The sequence below is a fragment of the Peromyscus maniculatus genome, chromosome 21, assembly GCF_049852395.1.
Source record: "Peromyscus maniculatus bairdii isolate BWxNUB_F1_BW_parent chromosome 21, HU_Pman_BW_mat_3.1, whole genome shotgun sequence".
NCBI lineage: Eukaryota > Metazoa > Chordata > Mammalia > Rodentia > Cricetidae > Peromyscus > Peromyscus maniculatus.
Genome location: NC_134872.1, coordinates 38311622 through 38331371, shown reverse-complemented (window position 1 = coordinate 38331371; position 19750 = coordinate 38311622). Strand labels below are relative to the sequence as shown.

General features: G+C 45.3%; 1 protein-coding gene across 4 annotated transcripts in view; it reads right to left on the bottom strand.

Annotated features, from left to right (window-relative positions):
• Positions 1-19750, bottom strand: part of Aff3 (ALF transcription elongation factor 3) — a 480967-nt gene that overhangs the window by 45608 nt on the left and 415609 nt on the right. The window lies entirely within an intron of this gene.

The window sequence follows — 19750 nt, the reverse complement described above, 5'->3', positions numbered from 1 at the left end:
AAATATTTCGCAAACTGTCAAAAATAACTTTATCTTTGCTTTAGAGGGACATGTCGGATGGCAAGGGGGCTGCCAGGAAGACCCACAGGGGTCTGCTGTCTCACGGCCAGCTGGAAGCGTCCACAGAATTTGGGACTGTCAAAAGCTAAAGGGCGTGCTTCGTTCCATTCTTTTTTTTTTTTCTCACTGTAGAGTCTAGTGCTGTAGTCGTTATGGATGCTGGCATGGTGTATGAACAGTAGCTTTTGAGTCCTTCAGGAAAGAACTGATGATCCTCCACAAACATGTTTATATGTTCTACATTTAAAAACATCACCCCTAGAACAGTGGTTCTTACAGAAACGGCATCTCCAGCTGACACCCAACAATCACACATGTGCTGGGATCTGGCACATCATCCCGGTATGTTTAATGACAACAGGAAAATTTGATCCACACTTTCAAAGAGTAAAAGACAAAAATCCAGCTGTCACAACTCCACCAAAGAGTCAAAAAGAAAATGCCAGTACTCACAGATTATTCTACCTTTTCTAGGCTGTCTATGTAACTGAACTAAAACATTCCTGGATGTGTCTCTCTGAGGTCAAGCTCTACTCTCAGAAAATGCTGGTCACTTGAGGTGTTGAATCACCAACCATCTGTTCTCCATTTCCCAACTGTGACCATGGCTTCTATAGGTCTGAACTTCCATGAAGGACGAGGCTTGGGGGCGCCTTAGAGTTTACGGTCTCACGTGCCAAGGAGCCTGGACATGGTAAAGGGTCCATCCCTTAAATCTTTTTATCCATCCCTTAAATCTCAGAATGCTTTGCCTAAGGGAAATCTCATAAATTCCCCTCTGTGGGGGCTGGGAGGAGGGAAATACTAGAGCCTCTGCTTCTCTCTTACAGAAACCACAAGAAAAGAAACCATCCCGGGGAAATCCACCAATAAAGAGCACTTTTCTGAATGGCAGAGTTAGGGCACACTGGCGTTTGAACATGAACATCCCTACTGGTTTTCATGTGTTCCTGCCAATGTCATGGTCCACACAAACTATCTGCCTGAATTCGTTAACACTAGACAACATCTGCAGGGTCGTGCCTTGCCTCAGCTGAAGAGATCTGGTTTCCACCCTGTCCTTGCTATCTGGCATTGAGGGAGGAATCTGGGATTTTGAGATGGAGAGGAAACGAGATAATTCATGTTCAAAGCACTAAATAGTATCTTTTCCTCATAAATAAAAACCTACCTTCCAGTTGAATGAATAGAGATGGCTACTATCAATGGAAGGGATGGGGGGGGGCTTGGATTCAGCTGAATATGAACATTGGGGATCTACATTAATAGTTTTTTTTTGGTTGACCCCCTAAAACACTGGGGTTCTCTCTCTCTCCGTCTCCCTTCCCCGCCAGCCTCACACCACCACCAACAGAAACATACGAAGGGCAAGGCTACACATAGCCCAGAAGCTTTTTCATCATTGAGAAGATGGTGGGAACAGACAGCAACCACAGAGGTGGGTCTCCGTGCCATCCTCTAGGATGACATTTGCTAAAGACCAGGAAATAAAGACGAACGAAGATCATTCTGATCAGTTTTATAAAATTATGGTCAATCCCCTTGATCAGTACCTGTAACTTGTTTGAATCCACATTATATAGACCATGCAAGTGTAGCAGAGGCCTTGAGGTGGGTGGAACTCCCCGTGGCTTGTACCACGGGTGAAGCGCTGTCTTTTGAAAAGAGGGGCTTTCATTTCCGGGGACACGCCCATTATACAATCACATGCTGCCTTCCTTTATCACTCATCTCCAAGGGTGAGACACACCAGTACACGATGATGACAATACAACCACTGATCGGAAATAGGTTGGCAGAACAGCCTTTCAAGTCTATGTCTCTCTACCTTAAATTGGAAACCGATTAAAAACGGCAACTTTATTGGCATGACTATTTTACTTTTAAAAATATCTGGGGGAACCAAGGACTCATATTTTTCTTCACGCTTGGCTTGTGAGAGTTGAGAGGCTCACAATACTTCTGGGGCAAGGAGTGAATACACAGACAGCCCTTTTATGATGGCTGTTTGACTTCAGGGTTTGGATTTAAAGGTGGTGTGACAGTAGTTTGCAATCATGAGAAACTCCATGTGAAATGCTGAATTTGGATCTTTCCCTGGGCTTGTGATTTGTGATGCTGGGTACCAGCAGCAGTGTTTCCACAAGGAGAAATAACCGAGACTCTACAGTTTGATAGTGCTCGTAGAGTTAATACGGTAACGATCTATACTGTTTTCAACTTATGATGAGTTTATCTGGATGTAACCCCAGAGGAGGCAAGGAGCATTTGGTGTTCATGCTCCTCTGATCTCGGGAGAGAATGTATAGCCAGAAAACAACCATGTCTAGGTCAGGGCTTGGAAGGACTCAGCTAGCTAGTTGTCAGGCTGAGAGATCCACTCATCTCTTCCTGTTCCACATAGAGCTCTCCTAAGTGGTCTTTGCAAGGATCCCTGGGGAACACCTGGTCACCCTGGCCAGCTGCCAGTGACTTCTGTAGCCCTGAGTGCGTGCAGCTGCTTTGCCTCTGCTGGGATGGCAGTGAGGGGGACAGAACAAGTGACAGCCCCCAAAGGGAGTGGCACTATTAGGAGGTGTGGCTTTGTTGGAGAAGGTATGGCTTGTCGGGAGGAAGTGTGTCACTGTAGAGGCGGGCTTTGAGATCTCATATATGTTCAAGCCACGCCTAGTGTCTCAGACCACTTCCTGTTGCCTGTGAGTTAAGATGTAAGGACTCTCAGCTTCTTCTCCAGCACCCGTGTCTGCCTGCATGCTGCCTTGCTTCCTGCTATGATGATAATGGACTAAACTTCTGAACTGTAAGCCACCACGATTAAATGCTTTCCTTTATGAGAGTTGCTGTGGTCATGGTGTCTCTTCACAGCAATAAGACCACCTACATAAGATAGTCACTCCTACAGATGAACACTAAAAGAATTATTGGCTCAGATGAGCCAGGAAGGTTTTGGAGTCCCAGAATTCAGAAGCTGAAAAAAAAAAATCCATAAAACCTTTCTGAAAAGGCGACTACAGGCTTGGTACACTTAAAATCACAAGTTGAAAATGCCAGTGTACAACTGATTGCTATGTTTATCAGGGGTACTGTGAAAAGGAGGCTAAGCGGTCTGAGTAGATAAAGCACTTGGCAAGCAAGCCTGAAGACCCAAGTCTGGATCTGCAATGACCCATATAAAAGCTGGACAGGTGCAGTGGTCTACCTGCAATCTCAGCACTTGAGAGGCAGAGCAGGCATCCTCTAGCAAGCTAGCCAGCTAGATCAGCCAAACTAACAAGCTCTAGGTTCAGTGAGAGACCCTGCCTCAGTAAATAAAGTAAGAGCCATCAAAGAAGCTACCTGGTATTAACCCTTGGCCTCCACAAGCATGCACACACATGTGCATACACACATACCCTCTGTATGCCCACATATATGTAAACATGCACGTGAAATGTTGACTCAGCAGAAGTTTTCCTGAAATGATCACACAGACTGGTTGGCATGACGACACAACTTTGGATGATTCTGATCATACTACCTTACTACAGTCTGGACCCTAGACCATTTCAAGACCATGGGGCCACTGACTCTGAAGACATGGAAATGCATCTGAGATTGTGGAATCACCTTTGTATTAGCTGGAAGGGTGGTGCACATCTATAACCCCAACACTCAGGAGGAAGAGGCAGGAGGATCACAAGTTTAAGGCTGGCTTGGGTCTCAAACAAGACAAAAACCCAAACAACCTCCTCCTTTAAACAAACAAACAAACAAACAAACAAACAAAACAACAACAACAACAAAACAAAACAAAAAAATACCCAAACAAAACAAAGCCCCTCAAAACTGAAAGAGAAGTCTTTGGATTATGAAAGCACAGCTCAGCATGGATGGGTATCCACAGGCATTCCAGAGTGCATGCTCAGCATTAGATTATCCAAGTCATACAGAGGGACATACATAGACACACAGACACACACAGACACACAGACACACAGACACACACACACACACACACACACACTTTCTTTTTCTCATGCTTTGGGGATGCCCAAGGATTCCATTAAGTTACCATTTGCATTCCAGGTTGAGAATTGAAAACCTGATATTACAGGGTGTGGCAAGCAGCACAGAAGAGTGAAGTATGCAGGCATGATGCCTGATGTCCAACAGTATAATCTGGGACCCTGGGCTCCCGGGGGGAAGTTGCAAGACTGGAGGGTCTTTTTGGGCTTGTCTCTTGGCTATACAGATGTAAGAGTGCAGTGGAATAAGATGTTTAGACTTGGCAGAGGAAGCCCCCGTCCAGGGGTTCTAGCAATCCTCCTGATTTGAAAACACTGCTACTAACCTGAAGTTTTTAACAGCAGAGGGTTTCGTTGCATTGCAGCAGTTAGAAGCAGCTGTGGGCCAGGACACAGGCCTGGGAATCACAGTCGGCATCCTGTCAGCACTCTGAAAGCGGGGCTGGCTCCAGTTAGGGCAGACAGAGGGACACCCAGCAGAGGTTTCACCACCCCAGGTACGCAGACAAGCGGGCAAACACAGCAGACTCACTCTGATGGCCTGCTTATTATTTCAAGATTAAATTTATTTATTCATTCATTCATTCATTTATTCATTCATTCATTTATTGGTTTTTTCAAGACAGGGTTTCACTGTGTAGCTTTGCGCCTTTCCTGGAACTCACTCTGTAGCCCAGGCTGGCCTCGAACTCACAGAGACCCACCTGCCTCTGCCTCCCGAGTGCTGGGATTAAAGGCGTGCGCCACCACTGCCCGGCTTCAAGATTAATTTTTTTTTTAAGTTTATGTCTGTGTGTGTGTGCTAATGCCATATATGTATGGGTGCATGTCGAGTCCAGAAATCATTGAATCCTTGGGAGATGGAATTACAGGCAGTTGTACGCTATCTGATGTACCCACATCAGAGACCCAAACTCTTTATTATTATTATTATTATTATTATTATTATTATTTTTAGTTTTTGGTTTTTTGAGGCAGGGTTTCTCTGTGTAGCTTTGGTGCCTTTCCTGGAACTCACTCTGTAGCCCAGGCTGGCCTTGAACTCAGAGAGAGCCATCTGCCTATGCCTCCTGAGTGCTGGTATTAAAGGCACACCACAACCACCTGGCCAAGACCCAAACCCTTAACTCTTGCTTTTAACCGCTGAGGCATCTCTTCAGCCTCTGACTATTAAAAAAAAAAAATTGCATTTTGTGATGATTAGTGACTCATTGGACACTGTAAAAATAGTACAGTGACCTTCTATGTGTCCTCCACCCAGGTTTTCCAAGTGGTTACGTTTTAGGTAATAAGATGGATCAAAATGTCAAACCAGAAAATAACAACGGCACAACATGGGTACAAGCCTGGATTCCTGCCGACACAAGAGGGTTCCATCTCCAGGCTCTCCCTATGCACCCTCTCAGAACCATAGTTTCTTCTCTGCCTCTGCCCCAGTCACCAATGCCTGGCAAATACTGATCTGTTTGCACCTCCCAAACTTTGTTGTTTTGTAAATGACACACTCGATACCGTATAAGTCCTTTTAAAAATCAGATTTATAAAAAAAAAACAACACATTTATTCAAATTACCTTCATGTGGGTATGTCCTTATGAAATGGGCCCTTTAAAAGCACAATCACCACAAGGTTAGGAGACCCATTTAAGTTACTGAGTATATATCAGTAATCTAGTCCTTGGTGCCAAGTAGTATTTGATGGTCATTTAAACATTCACCCATGGAGGGACATTTTGGTTGTTTCTAACATTGTGATATTAAAAATAAAGTTGCTATCAATATTGTTGTACAGGGCTTTGTGTAGATAGAACTATTAATTTCTCCTTGACTGATGTCAAGGGATGTGTTGACTAAGTTGTATGGTAAGTGTCCTTTTTAAAAAGATACATTCAAACTACTTGAATATTTAAAAATTCTTTTTATTTTATGTGTTTGAGTATTTTGTCTGCATGTATGTCTGTGTGCCATGTACATGTTTGGTAGCCTCAGAGGCCAGAAGATGGCATGGGATCCTCCGGAACTGGAATTATAGATGTTTGTGAGCTGCTATGTGGGTGCTGGGTCCTCTGGAAGAGTAGCCAGTGCTCTTAACCACTGAACCCTATCTCCAGATCTTAAACATGTTTTATATTTTCTGTATCTTTCTGCTGTTATTTGGTGTTAGCCTTGGGCGAACTGAGATGTTTATTATTATGTTATGTTGCATTTGGTCCCTGTTAATTCATTTTCCTTTCAAGTTGACTTAACTTGACACTAATATGGCTATCTCTTTCTTTTTTATTTAATTTTTATTTCTTTTAAATTAAAAGCTTAGTTGAAACCCAGCAGTTGTGCATATCTTGAAACGCATTATTTTGTTTCCATATAGGTGTTCACTATATAATATTCAAATCAGGGGAATGGTATTCTTAATGTTGTTTCAACCATCAGATACAACTTATAAAGTCTACGAGAGGAAATGAGGGATGAAAATGACTGAAATTCACTCTATACATGCAGGAAACTGGCAAAGGATGACGAATAAATAAATAAGAATGCCCAAGGGAAGGACTATTTCTTGTAATTATGCTTCTCATTTTCTTCTTGTTCTGTTCTCTGGATATGTCAAGGTCCCTTCTCCCCTCACTGAAGACATTCCTTCATCTATCTTTAGTCTTTAGGGTAAATCTGCTGGTTTTCCTTCTGAAGTGCCTGCCATTCCTGAAGGATATCTCTGGATATAGACTGACAGACAGTCTTCTTCCTTCAAAAGTGATGTGTGACTTTCTTGTGGCCTACACGGCCTCACAATCCAGTGTCACTGAAACGGCTTGAACAGTTTTCCCCACATGTGTGGTATTTATCTCTCACTGCTTTAAATTTTCTTATTTAAAGAAAAGTGTCTTGTGTAGCCTAGGCAGGCCTCAGACTTCTAGCTAAGGAGGATGATTTTGATTCCCTGGTCCTTTTGCATCTGCCTCCCGAGTGCTGGGATTCCAGGCATGGGCGACCACTGCAGGTACTGTGAACCCAGGCTTTGAGCATGCCAGGGAAACATTCTAACATCTATACTCAGGACTTTGCCTTTTGCTGTCCCAAGTTCGATTTGCTGTGCTGTCTGATCATTCCTGTAGACGATGTTTCCAGGAGAGGAGAGGGGATGATGCTGAGTGTGAGCCCCAGGCTGAATAAAGGGGCTGGGGGAGCGGACACACTGTGAGCATCTGCGTCGTCCTGCTGCTTCCACAGCCACAGCCGATCTCTCTACCGCACTTCCCTGATGCTGATGCACAACTCAAACTGCGAGCCAAAGCAAGGAACTAACTCGTGGGCCTCGACCTGGATTCCTTTGGCTTCATCTTACCTGGGGTTCATTTAGCTGCGGCAACTTACAGGTTTATGGATTTTGTAAAAATTGAAAAAAATTCTTTAAAAAATTCATTTTCAAAGTTGAAAAACTTTCTGAACCAGTTTTTCTCTAATCCTTTTGGGGCTCTCATGACATGATTTTTTTTTTTTTTTTTTTTTTAATTATAGTCCTGTGGTCCCTGTCGGTCCTCTGTCCCCTAATCTACATTTTTCTTTGCTATGTAACACAGGCTGGCCTTGAATTTGTAGCCATCCTCCTGCCTTGGCATCCCTAGTGCTGGGACAACAGTTGTGGATTACCTATCATGGGTAGGTTTGCTGATTTTATTTTGTTTTATTTTTCAAGGATGCAGATATTAATCTATATTGTAATTCTAATATTTTATGGCTTTGCTTATTTCTACATTTTCAGGTTTGTCTTATGATGTTGTTATAAACTTCTTGAGTTGAAGGCTAACTTTTTTTTTTTTAATTAGTAATAGAACGACTTGGGATTGTCCTTTTGCCTCTTAACATACCATACCCATGGTTGCAGGCAATCAGCAGGGTTTTCATTTGCTTTACTTTCTGAATAGATGATCATTATAGTTTTCAAGTCAAGTCTTTAATCAAATGCTTATTTATATTGCTTTTTCACTCCAGGATGATGCTACACTGACATTTATAAAAAGAAGAGTAGGATGGGGATATGGGTTAGCATGTGAGAATGCTGTATCCTGGACCCTGGGAGCTCTTGTGAGCGGGTGTTGGGAAGGTGAGTTGTAGGGGCAGGCAGCATGACTCCTGTACTCAGAACCAGTGGAATGGGAGTTGGGTATGGCTTGGGTAGAGGTGAAGGCCATAAAGAAGACTTATATAGCACTATGTATATCCCAGAGGGCTCCAGAACCTTCTGCTGGCCTCGGGGAAGGATAAAAGTTGACAGAACCTGTCACATTCAGCAGGAGAGAAACTCAGTGATATAGATGGTCTATAAACTTGGATATAAATTATGCCTCTTTTACTGCTGATGCGATTGTAGCAGCTGAGACATTTCTGACACAAACAACAGAGTCTAGAGATGTGGGTCAGGCCACTGAATAGCCCTGCTGGGAATGTAAGACTGTGTCTAGATGCCAATGTGATAAGACCTTGGGTGCATAAGGATTGACCACTAGTTTCCGATACCAGAGAGAAGAGATGTCACCTCTGAGGGTCCCTGGGCACCTCCTGGATTTGTATCCTTTCTAATGCTCTGCTTTTCCAGCTGAGATGGGCACCAGGGCATGGGGAATCTACCTCAATAGTGCCAAAGCATTCTTGAGTTTAAGAGCCTTGAGTTTACATTGTCACTATCTGACTACTGACATTTGTTAAGAAATAGATGTTATTACTGTGCTCTGGGATAGTCCTGCATTTGGATTCATGGGCTTTTCTTTTCACGATATAGTGAGGGATGTTGTCATCCTGATGGACCAAGATATAAAAACTGTTGTTTGTTGCTCTGGGTTATTTTTAAAGTAAGTATACTTTCCTTTCCTTTGGAGAAAGGCCTCTATGTAGTCCAGCCAAGAAGAAAGGCACTCCATAAATAAAAGGAAAAATACAATGACAGGCAAACGTTCCTTGGCTCTCTCCTCAAACATTCTTGGGCTTGTTGACAGTTTTTTAGTGAATAATATACTCTATTCAATATACTACAATACAATATAGGTAAAATAATATTTACTAATTTAGTAAGCAAGGCCTATGTGCGAAGTATCCATGTAAGTATTTTCTTGAATACATTGAGCCTGCTGGCCCCGACTTCAGAAGGGTGTGTCCTTGGGAAGGGTTCCTGGACTTACTCCTGGGGAGTAGAGCATGATAGACATGCTTTGAACAGGAATTCTAGACGGGGGCGGGGGCTGCAGGGTGCTGGCTGGTCCCTTCAGACTGTATCTCTGAGTGCCCTTGGTTGGTAAGGCCAGGACACCTCTTCATGACACAGCTGAACAAGGGTAGTGCTGCTGCCCTAGGTTCAATCTGAGGGATGGGACGAAGAAGCGGCGGCCATCTTTGGTGACACGAATTTGTACCCCTTGCTGTAGGGGACAGTGTGTTGAAAAATACTCCTTGGTCTAGTGAGTACTTCAAGGGGGAAACTCCTTCTTCTCCTTCTGAGAATGGTGGTAGGAGCTGTCATGTGACCTGGGGCCTGTGATGTCAAAGAGCTGGGACCTGTGAGGACAACTCCTCCCTTGGCAGAGAGGGCTGAAGATGTGTGGGATACCCAGGTGTGCAGATGAGAGGCCACGTGAGGAGCAGGGGTGAGGAGGAGGAGGCCATGCTAAGGGCCTGGGCTGGGTCACACTCCAGCTGCCCAGAGCCAGTGGCTGTTCCACATGGATAGGCAACCTTAACATGTTTCACTTGATCCACTCGTAAATACAACATGGCCGTCTTCCGTCACCCACCCATTTGTTCCTGACCTTGCAGCTGTGAGGTGTGGGCACAGAAAGCCTCCATGCCTCTGATCTTCAGCCACCTGCAGACAATGAAGTGTTGAGAGAGTCTGGGCTGTGGTAACTTAGTGCTTTCCCAAGCTTCTCTCTGACTGTCCTCTGGGTTGTACCCCAGGTCTGTCTGTAGAAGAAAAGTCATTCTGAAAGGTTTCTGCAAGAGCCCTGGGTCCTGTCAGTCCCATGTCCAGTAGAACGGCCCATGACAAAAGGAGATGTCCCTGGAGGAGCAGCTCTGGTGCCTCCCAGCAACCACAACATTCACAGCCATTAAATACCTAGGTCCCATTAAATACCCTGCCGCTCCTGACTTACAGAGTCCTGAAACTTATTTCCATATATTCTCAGCTCCTGAGACAGTGCAGCCCCAGACTGCTCCCCCACGGGAACTCTAGAATCCACGGGGCAGTAAAAATTTATCTAAGCTCTTTGACTACTTTGAAAAACCAAAACAAACAAACAAACAAACAAAAACCCAGCTTCACTGGGATCAATACTGCTTGTGAACCATACCAGCCCCTTGCCACTTTTCTAACTTGTTTGTGACTACTTCTGATAGCGAGCATGCTTACATTTGTATGGTTATTTAAAAGTATTTTCAAGCCCCTCACGACTTTCTCAATAAACCTATGACTTATGTAGGAAAGCCAGCTCTAGGGCAGAGTGGAGGCTTAAGGGCCTGTTCCAGGTCAAACACCACATCAGCAGAACACAGAGGCTGGAACTTGGGTCTGGGCATCTAGTGCCATGTGTGGTCTGAGGGGCGGATCCCTGTAAATGTAGCTTTTCTGGCTCTTGTCAGGGATATTTAGATAATTTTGCCATGTAGGATGGGTTGGTACATAGGCTTTAGAATCAGACCTGGACGAACGTTTTACTTGCTTTGCTTAATGGCTCTGTGACTTTGGGGAAGTTACTTATCTCTTGGAGACAGATTTTTTTTTTTTTTTTTTTGAGAGTATGAAAGTGGTAATAGTTGATCAAGCCCTATCAGTTGTTGGGTAGCCCAAATGAGAAAATGCTCGGCGTGTTCATAGCACGGTGCCTGGCACATAGTTAATGCTATTCTTTAGTTTTAGAACAGAGCTAGTATTATTTCTTCCATCATGGCAGCTTAACCCAGCAGGTCTTTCTATAGTTTACCTGAACTGGTTTTTTTTTTCCCCCTCAAGACAGGGTTTCTCTGTGTTAATAGCCCTAGCTGCCCTGGAACTCACTCTGTAGACCAGGCTGGCCTTGAACTCACAGAGATTGGCCTGCCTCTGCCTCTCAAGTGTTGGGATTAAAGGCGTGCGCCACCACTACCTGGCCTGAGTGTTTTTTTGTTTTTTTTTAATTTGTTTTCATTTTGACTGTTTTGGTGTTAGGGATTGGATCCAGGGTCTCCAGAGCTAATATAAAAATACATTCTATCAATGAGTTACATCCCCAGCCTAAACTGACCTGGTTCTTACCCATACTATCCATCTGGTAATTTCATGGAATTCTACCGTGCTTGCTCAGGAAGGAACCCGTGAGAAGGACTAGCGCGGGGCACGCGTTCGAAACGCCTGGCACACGGGCCAGCAACAGTGCCTCTCGGGGCCTCCTTGTTTAATCCCAGGGGCCTGGGTGTTCCCGTGCAAAGCCTGACGGCTCTGACCAAGGGTAAAGAAGGCCGTGAGAGCTCAGAGCAACTGCAGTGCCTGCATCTTTCTCTGAAATGATTTGGCAGCTGAAAACCCTCCTCCTCCTCCTCCTCCTCCTCCTCCTCCTCCTCCTCCTCCTCCTCCTCACTTGAGCTCTGTGAGCAAACCAATTCCACGTCTCTCCTGTGTTTTAAAGCAAATAAAGCATAAAAACAGCATCCAAGTGCCAGCCGCATGTGATGTTTAATTTGCATCTCACTCAGGGGCACAAGAGTTAAGATGGGGCGCTGAGGGGAATCCAACCACAGAATCTGAGATCCAGCTTGTGGCTGAATCAGTTCAAGCTGTGATCTTGTCAGCGGTCTTAAACTCAGCTGGGTTTGTTCCTGGGGTGAGGATGTTCAGGACAAGGTGTGTCTGTGCGAAGTATCATTCATAAGGCCTTTTCGAAGATGAGGTAAGTATTAATGTTTGACTGTGTCTAGAGACAGGGAAGGATCAGGGACCACAACCAAACAGGAAAAAGCACAGTAGAGACACCTGTGTTGAAACCAGAGGCCCCAAGGGGAATGTTTCCAGGACTCATCAATTCAGAGGCTCAGGACCCTGCCCAGGAAGCGGAGGCTTCTCTGTCTTTCTCAGAGCTGCCCTAGGCTTATGTTTAGGCTATGACCATCACACACAGTGGATGACCATCACAACAGTGGATGACCATCACACACAGTGGATGGTGGAGAGGAAGGAAGCCCTGGTTTGGCTTCTCTTATTATGCAGATCACCTCTCCTGCCTCACTGGCTTGAATGTTGTCACACGCCTGCAACCAAATGAGTTGCATACAAAGTCAGAACCACTGACATTAGCTTAGACAGGGAACAGAGAGCTCTCAGGCTTGGAGAGAGCCAGCCCTTCTAGTTCACCTGCAAAGAGCTGGTCATGAGGTAAGGTGAGTGGGTAGAAATGTTCTTGCTGGGGAAGCTGGTCATGGGCATCTTCCTCACACTGGCAGCTCTGCCATTAATCAGACAATCTAAGCATCCCACCTGCTCAGAACTGCTACAGTTCCTGCAGGGACTGAGCATGGGTTCCACCATGGCCAGAAGCTTAGATCCTAGTGAGATGATGCTGAGAGGTGGAGTGGACCAGGTCATGGAGGACTGTGCCTGGAAGGGATTCATGCCATTCCTGGATGAGGCCTCTTGAGAGAGTATTGTTATAAAAGAACACAGTTGGCCTCTCTCTGGTCTCTTGATTCCTCCTTAACCCACATGCCTGTTCTACTCACTTATCTACTATGCTGAAATGTAGTTGGAGGATATCTGCTAGATGCCAGTGCCATGCTGTTTGGAATTTCCATTAACCAGAATCACGAGCCACATAAACCTCGTCTCATGATAAAGTACCAAACCTCAGAGATTATGTTATAGCAACAGCAACAGATTATGATAACAACTAACAGGGAAAGCTTGATTCCAGCAAAGTCATTCAGTCAAGAGTCTGCAGGACTGGGTTCTGGGTCTCAACTTCTGCATCTGTTAAGATAAGGGCTTCAATCAAGTACCCGATTTCTAAGGTCTTTCTTTCTTCTAATAGACTTCAATGATTAATTCAAAACAAAACTAGATGATCCTCACATTAGTTACTTACTGCTAAGGCTGGCAGTTCTAGAATTTCTATCTACAAGCTAAAGTTAATTTACATTTTTAATTCCTTTCCTATCCCCCAGGCTGATGAGTAGCTGGGGGACAAGAAAAGGCCAGAGACTACTGTGGTAGGTAGGGTTGTGAGGCACTCACTACCAACAGTTAATAGGAGATGACTGTAAAATGCTTCCTGGTATTTTCTTCCTCTGTTTGCATATAGGAGCATCATCTAACATTTATGCATATGCCATCAAGTTCCTGGCTAGGTAAGAACTGGTGTTAGCACTACTCAAGGTGCAGTTAGCCCTGTGCACGTGGGGACTCCACACCCACAGGTTCAACCAATCACAGGGGATTCCACATCCACATATCCAATTAACCAATCACAACAGATTCCACACCCACAGGTCCAACCAATCACAGGAGATGCCACATCCACAGATCCAACCAATCAGTGATCAAAATATATTATTCATCCAAACCCTGCATGGGTACTGCGCATGTAGAGAGCATTTTCCTGTTAATTTCTAACTTAACACTACCACCGTGTTATGGATCACAAGTAATACAGAAAATGTAACATACATGGGAGGATATGGATAGTTCTATCACATACTCTGCCATTAGACACAAAGGATCTGAGAATTAGTAGGTGTAGATATCTGCAGGGGTCCTGGAGCTAGTCTCTGTGCGTGCTGATGGATGGCTGTGCTCTGCCTCTCAGATGTATGTAAAGTGACTTTGGAATCTGCCTGCAGCCATGCCTGACTAGGGAACTTTCACGCTCAGTGTTGGGTCCATATGGGCTTTTCTGCCATCATAATTTTGGTGCTGCGTGTTATGCATTCGTACCTGGCACAGATCTCAGAGGTGTAGGCACAGGAAGCACAAGGTGAAACCATGCCCCCATCATTGTGGGGCCCGAAGGGACTGGCAATGTGAGGTCTCATGTTGGGTGCTATAATTCTTAGATCTAACTGAAGTAGGGGGAAGAGTAAGGTTTGTAGAAAGGAATCCCTGGGCACAGTGGGACCTCAGCAGAGCCCTAAACTCCAAGCGAGAACAATCCCAACCTTCACGAGAAGAGGCCAGCTTAGGGCCAAGTGGGTGCAATGAAGGTGACTTGGAGGCTGTGGTCACAGGGACAGCTGTTTGGGGGAGAAACCAAAACTGGCTCAGGCCAATAGGTGGAATCATTATCCTCTGTCCAGTTTTATAGAACCAAGGGGTCCTTCTGTTTGGAAACATCAGTGACAAGGAGGGCTGGAAAAACTAAGTTGAGATGGACTAGCTTTCTACGTTGGGTGAAACAGAAATTCTACAAGCACGCAGCATCCAAGGGTAGTGGTTTCGGGATCCCGTGACTACCCCAATCCTTTCTGTAAATCAGCATGATAGTTGCACAGAACTCATTGTATTCTTTCTTTCCTCTCCCCTCTCTGTCTCTCTCTTATCCATTTGTTTGTTGCGTGTGCATGTGCCACAGAGCATGACTGGTGGTCAGAGACTGGGGGAGCTGGCTCTCCCTTTTCACCACGTGGGGCCTGGGGATCAGCCTCAGGGCAGTCTTGGCTGCAAGCATCTTCCCCTGCTAGTCCACCTCCCATGTCCTCTCATGTACCTTACATCATCTCCCGAGGACTTCTAACGCTGGTGCATTACCGGTGCTCCCTGAATACCTGTCATACTGTATTGCTTAGGGAATAATGACCAGAGGAAATATGTTTACGATCAGTTCAGATGCCATTTTCTTCTTCTACAGATTCCCACTTGAAGTTGACTGAACTCATGGATGCTGAACCTGATTTGGAGAGGGCCATCCTGTATCATTTTTAGTAAGAGCACACTGAGTGGGATCTCTGACAGTCCCTGTCAGAGGGGAGGCTCTCCTGCAACACCCATGCTTCCCTCTGTGCCCACTCTACCAAGGAGGCTGCACCTCAGGGAAAGCCAGGGGTGCTCCTGACTAAAAAGGGCACCCACATCCAGAACCTGGGACTGGGCCGAACCTGTGACTGGGGGTGGGGGATTGCAGGGAGAACATTCTGGTTGAGTAAGGGTCCATTAAAGATAATCTTTGTTTCTTTACAGTGTGCTTCAAATAGCAAGGCTGTTTTGTTAGCAGGCTGTGTGGTGGCGGGGGGTGGTGGTGGGTGGTGGTGGTGGTGGAGGGGTGGGGGAATGGGGGGTGGAGGGTGGGGGGTGGTAGGAAAAAGAAGAGATGATGAAATCATCTTGAACAATCAGCATCGTTCATCTGCTTTGTTATTCCTGAGTACTACACCTAAGAGGCTGGGCTTTGAGACTCCTAGCTCCACTGTCACAGAGAATGTGAGCAACATGGTTCTCAGAAATGACATTACCCAGTGATAGTCAAAGCTCCATAAAGGTCTTCGGCCCAGCCTCACCTGCTCTGATGGAACCCTTCCAGCAGGGCTGAGCCCATCCATGCATGAGGGCCAGGTACATCCATGCTGTACCGCTGCAGCCTGTTTTCCCAGTGAACATGCACTCAGAGGCAGGAAACACACAGTCAGGCCAAGATTGGGCAAGTGACTCAGAGGCACAGAGATAGTCCTTGTAGACAAGGCGTGACCCATAGGAAACACCCGTTTGACATTCTGATCAGAACTTGTCTTTTCAAAGGAAGGATCCCTCTTTCTCAATGAAAGAAAGGTAAGTTTGAGCCTCCCAGGAGGTGGGTCATTAATTAGACATTAGCCACACAGAACAGTGTGTGCCTGGGTTAGCATCTAGGAACAAAATGTATTTGGGACCTTGGAATAATAAGAGATATGAATTTTAAAGAAACACCTCATTAAGATTTTAAAAACTTAAAAGATAGGCTGTTCCTAACGGCCAGTTGACACAACCACCGTCTTCCTCATCCCCGGGGTGAGAATGGCCACCAGTCTCAGAACAAAATGCAAATGTGAGCCCCTTGTCCAACCAAGCAGCAGGATCAAGGCAGCATCCCACATACTAAGACACAGGCTGCTTCTTGCCTGGTCTCTCAGTTGGGCATGGCATTTTTATTTGTTATCTCATGCTGTGCTCTCTGGGCACCGTAGGGGTACTGTGACCTTCACAGTGGGATATACTAAGCTCCTAGACAACGGTGGGGAGAAGTTCAGTCCCACCCAGCCAGCCACTGGACATGGCATCATGTAGACAGCTGACAGCAGAACACCACTGTCATGCCTGGGCACAGGTGTGCTGGTGAGCCCTGCCATGTACGCATATACCCTTATGAAAGTGGTGCAAGCAGTCACTGTGTGGGAGGGACAGAGGAAGGCTGGGTGGGGGTCAGGGGACTTGGATGAGCGGGATGTCATGTGAGAAGAGGTTAAATGCTCTGGAATAGGCTCCATTGTTGCACTGGACCTCACTTAGAAATCAAAGGCAAATGTATTAAGAATTTCAAGATGGCAACCACAGAGCATTAGTCAGGTGTGTTATAGACGGATAGATGTCTGAGTGCGGGGTCCCATGAGAGTGCATAGGTACCCCGCTGTTCTTGCTGGCAGCCATAGGTTTTATCTTTGTCTTTCTTTAAAAGCCAGGATCCTGAGATACCAGCCTTCCAAAGGGCCCAGGTCCTGTCTAATGCCTTACAGCTAGCTACCCATCTGCCTGAATGCCCCTGCCTGCTCACTAAAGCAGAGGTGGGAGAAAACTTCCCAGACTATCTCCAAGTTGGAGACAGCTTTAGAAGCTCAAAAGAGGCTCTGTGGAGACGGGGCTTGAAATAAGCTGGCTCCCATGTAATTAAAATAATTATGAATGAAAATTACTACTTCAGTAATTGCTTTATATTATATTTACTACCATTTCCATTGTGTAACTTATCTCATTAATTACTGCTGGAAAAAAAGTTAGTCAATGAATAATTAATAGGATGTGATATCCAAGGGAGTAACAGTGCTTAAGATACAGAGTTTGAAAGAAAGCATCACCCACACAGTCCTACTAATGAGGATCTCTCAGTACCGAGACTGTAACTTGGGAGTAAGACCCTCTGTTTATAACCTGCTGTGACTACAAGTCGACAGAAAAATCTCTTTAGCCTGAACACAACTGGAACTAGACCTGAAATTCTCAGTGGCTTTTGCTTTATCAAAAGCAGACAGTCCTTGGCATGGCTAACTTGGCAAACATACAAATTAGAATAGCACTCAAAATGAACATGGTACTGGTGCAGTTGTAGCCTACACTTCACAGAAAGCGGGAATCTGATGTTTCCTACCAGAGCATGTACCTCAAACTGCAGCTGTATATTGGATAGTAGGCAACACGAAGAAGACATTTACACCATGAAATTATCCACCGATCATGGTTTTTGATGGGCTAACTCTGGCGACCTTGGGCTTAGGGCCTTTCTTGCTCAACCTATGTAAAAGCACATGTGCGCATGCAGCACAGAGCAGGAAATGAGGCTGAATGATGCAGGAAGATGAGTGACACCCAGAGACTGCATCACCACTAACTACCTGCAGGATATTTCCCCCTTGAATTTTTGCACAATGTCCTATGGCAGGACCCTAGATGGAAGGATGGGTGGGAGTATTAATTACAAAGAAAGTCTGGGGGTTCATCCTTCAAGATGCCAGAGTCATATTTTAAAAGCAATTTAACACAACAATTTGTGGGGGATGGATGAACAGTCAGAAGAAAAAAGTAGCACAGTGCTAAAATATCATGAGTCCACTCCAAAGCCACAAAATCCAGGGTTGATGTGCTTCCCTTAGGGCTTGCGGATGAGCAACAAGCCTTATGTGACCACTTTGCTACTGACATAAGTTTTATGTCAGTTTTCATGTCGGTTTCATGGCTTGATGACTGAAACGCCCTCTGGCCACTTCTGATTTCTAAAGTGGTCATAGGAAGAGGCTTGAGTGCTATAAACAAAGAGACCAAAGCAGCTGTGGCCCGGCCCAGGTGTGCAGAATGCGGGTACTAAGGGGTCTGCAGTGTACTATGACAGACACACTCCGTGGCATTTGGACAGTAAGACCATGCAGGATGCTATCTTATTGGCAATGACAATGGAGTTTAATAAGATCTCACTGTAGTATTTTATTGAAAAGAAAGCTGGTTCCACCTTCTAGGCTCCGCCTTCCAAGCTCATGCTTCCTGTAGCCTTTTCTTCACAGTCTACAAAATGAAAGGTGATTCCTTTGGAAAACAAGCCTTCTTCTTTAGACCATATGCATTTGTTTGTATGCTGAGGACTGAACACAGGTCTTGCACATGCTAGGCAATAGTGCTTTACCACTACCTCCCTAGGCCACACCGCCTGCTGCATTAGATGCAGCTGGCCTTTACAAATGTGGTGTAGAGGTGAGTGCTCCACTGCTGAGTTAGGCGTGTGTGTAAAGGCCACAAGGATGCTCATTACTCTGTAGGCTCACTAAGAAATAAAGCAGTGTAGAGTGGTGTCTTGGTCTGTTCAGACTGCTATAAGAAATACCATAGCCTGAGTGGCTTAAGTAAGATACCCACTTCTCAACGTTCTGAAGGCTGGGGAGTCCAGGGTCAATGCACTAACACGCTTATTTGTTGGTGAGAGCTCTTTCTGGCACGCCCATAGCCATCTCACTGTGTGCTTACATAACTTCTTCACTGTGCATGCTTTCTAGCTGCATCGGGGGAGCACATGACCTTATTTCAATCGAAATCCCTTCCAGAAGCTCTCACCCCCTAATACTAAGAGATTAGGTTTTAATGGAAGAATTTGCAGGGGTGTGGAGGCACATAAGCACTCAGCTCACAACAGATGCAGGGGCATGTAAGGCTGTCGGTCTGTTCCAGGCTTCACTGCTGACTCTCTTTTGGAGGCTACCCTTCTACTCCCAGTAGAAGATCTTTATGAGCATCCTCAGCACCATGTGAAACCTGCTGAAGTATGATGGGGAGTCACTGAGAAACTCACAAAGGGATGGATAACACAGGAAGGTCGATTACCAGTTAAACTCTACAATGGCGCCAGAAAACATAAGGCCATCTATAGGAGCCACTGAAGACCTGTCATAGCCATGCAGAGTTTAGGAAATGGTCTCCATTATTCCCTCAAGAAGTGAACCACAATATTAGAAGAGAGAATTTTTTTTTTTTAAATTTGAGGTTCTATCAAACCTTAGCAGCCATACCATTGGGAATGCACAAGCGTTCTGATTTCTCTACAGTCTTGTCAACAGTTTGTGTATGATTTTAAAAAGCAAAACATACGTCATGATGTATAATCTCACTGTGGTTTAACCTAGTGAAGGGAACCTTGTCTATACTTACAGGAGGGCAGAGCCATGAGTATGGGTGATGGGGTCACATGAGGCTTTTACAGCTTTCAGATCCACTGGGGCCGGGCCACAGGAGCCAAGGGTACTTGGGCTTTGTGAGTCACATAAAGTCTACTGAGGGACCAAGGTCTTGACATCTGTAAGATCTGCCTGACTGCTGCTAGCAGAATTGTAAAGGTAAGGAAAATGTGCTGGACGGCCTCTAAGTAACCAAGATGGCAACAGTTGGGAGATTCAGGAAGTCTCTGTGGAAACTAGACTTTCAATAAGGTGGAGCTGTGTGTAATTAAAATA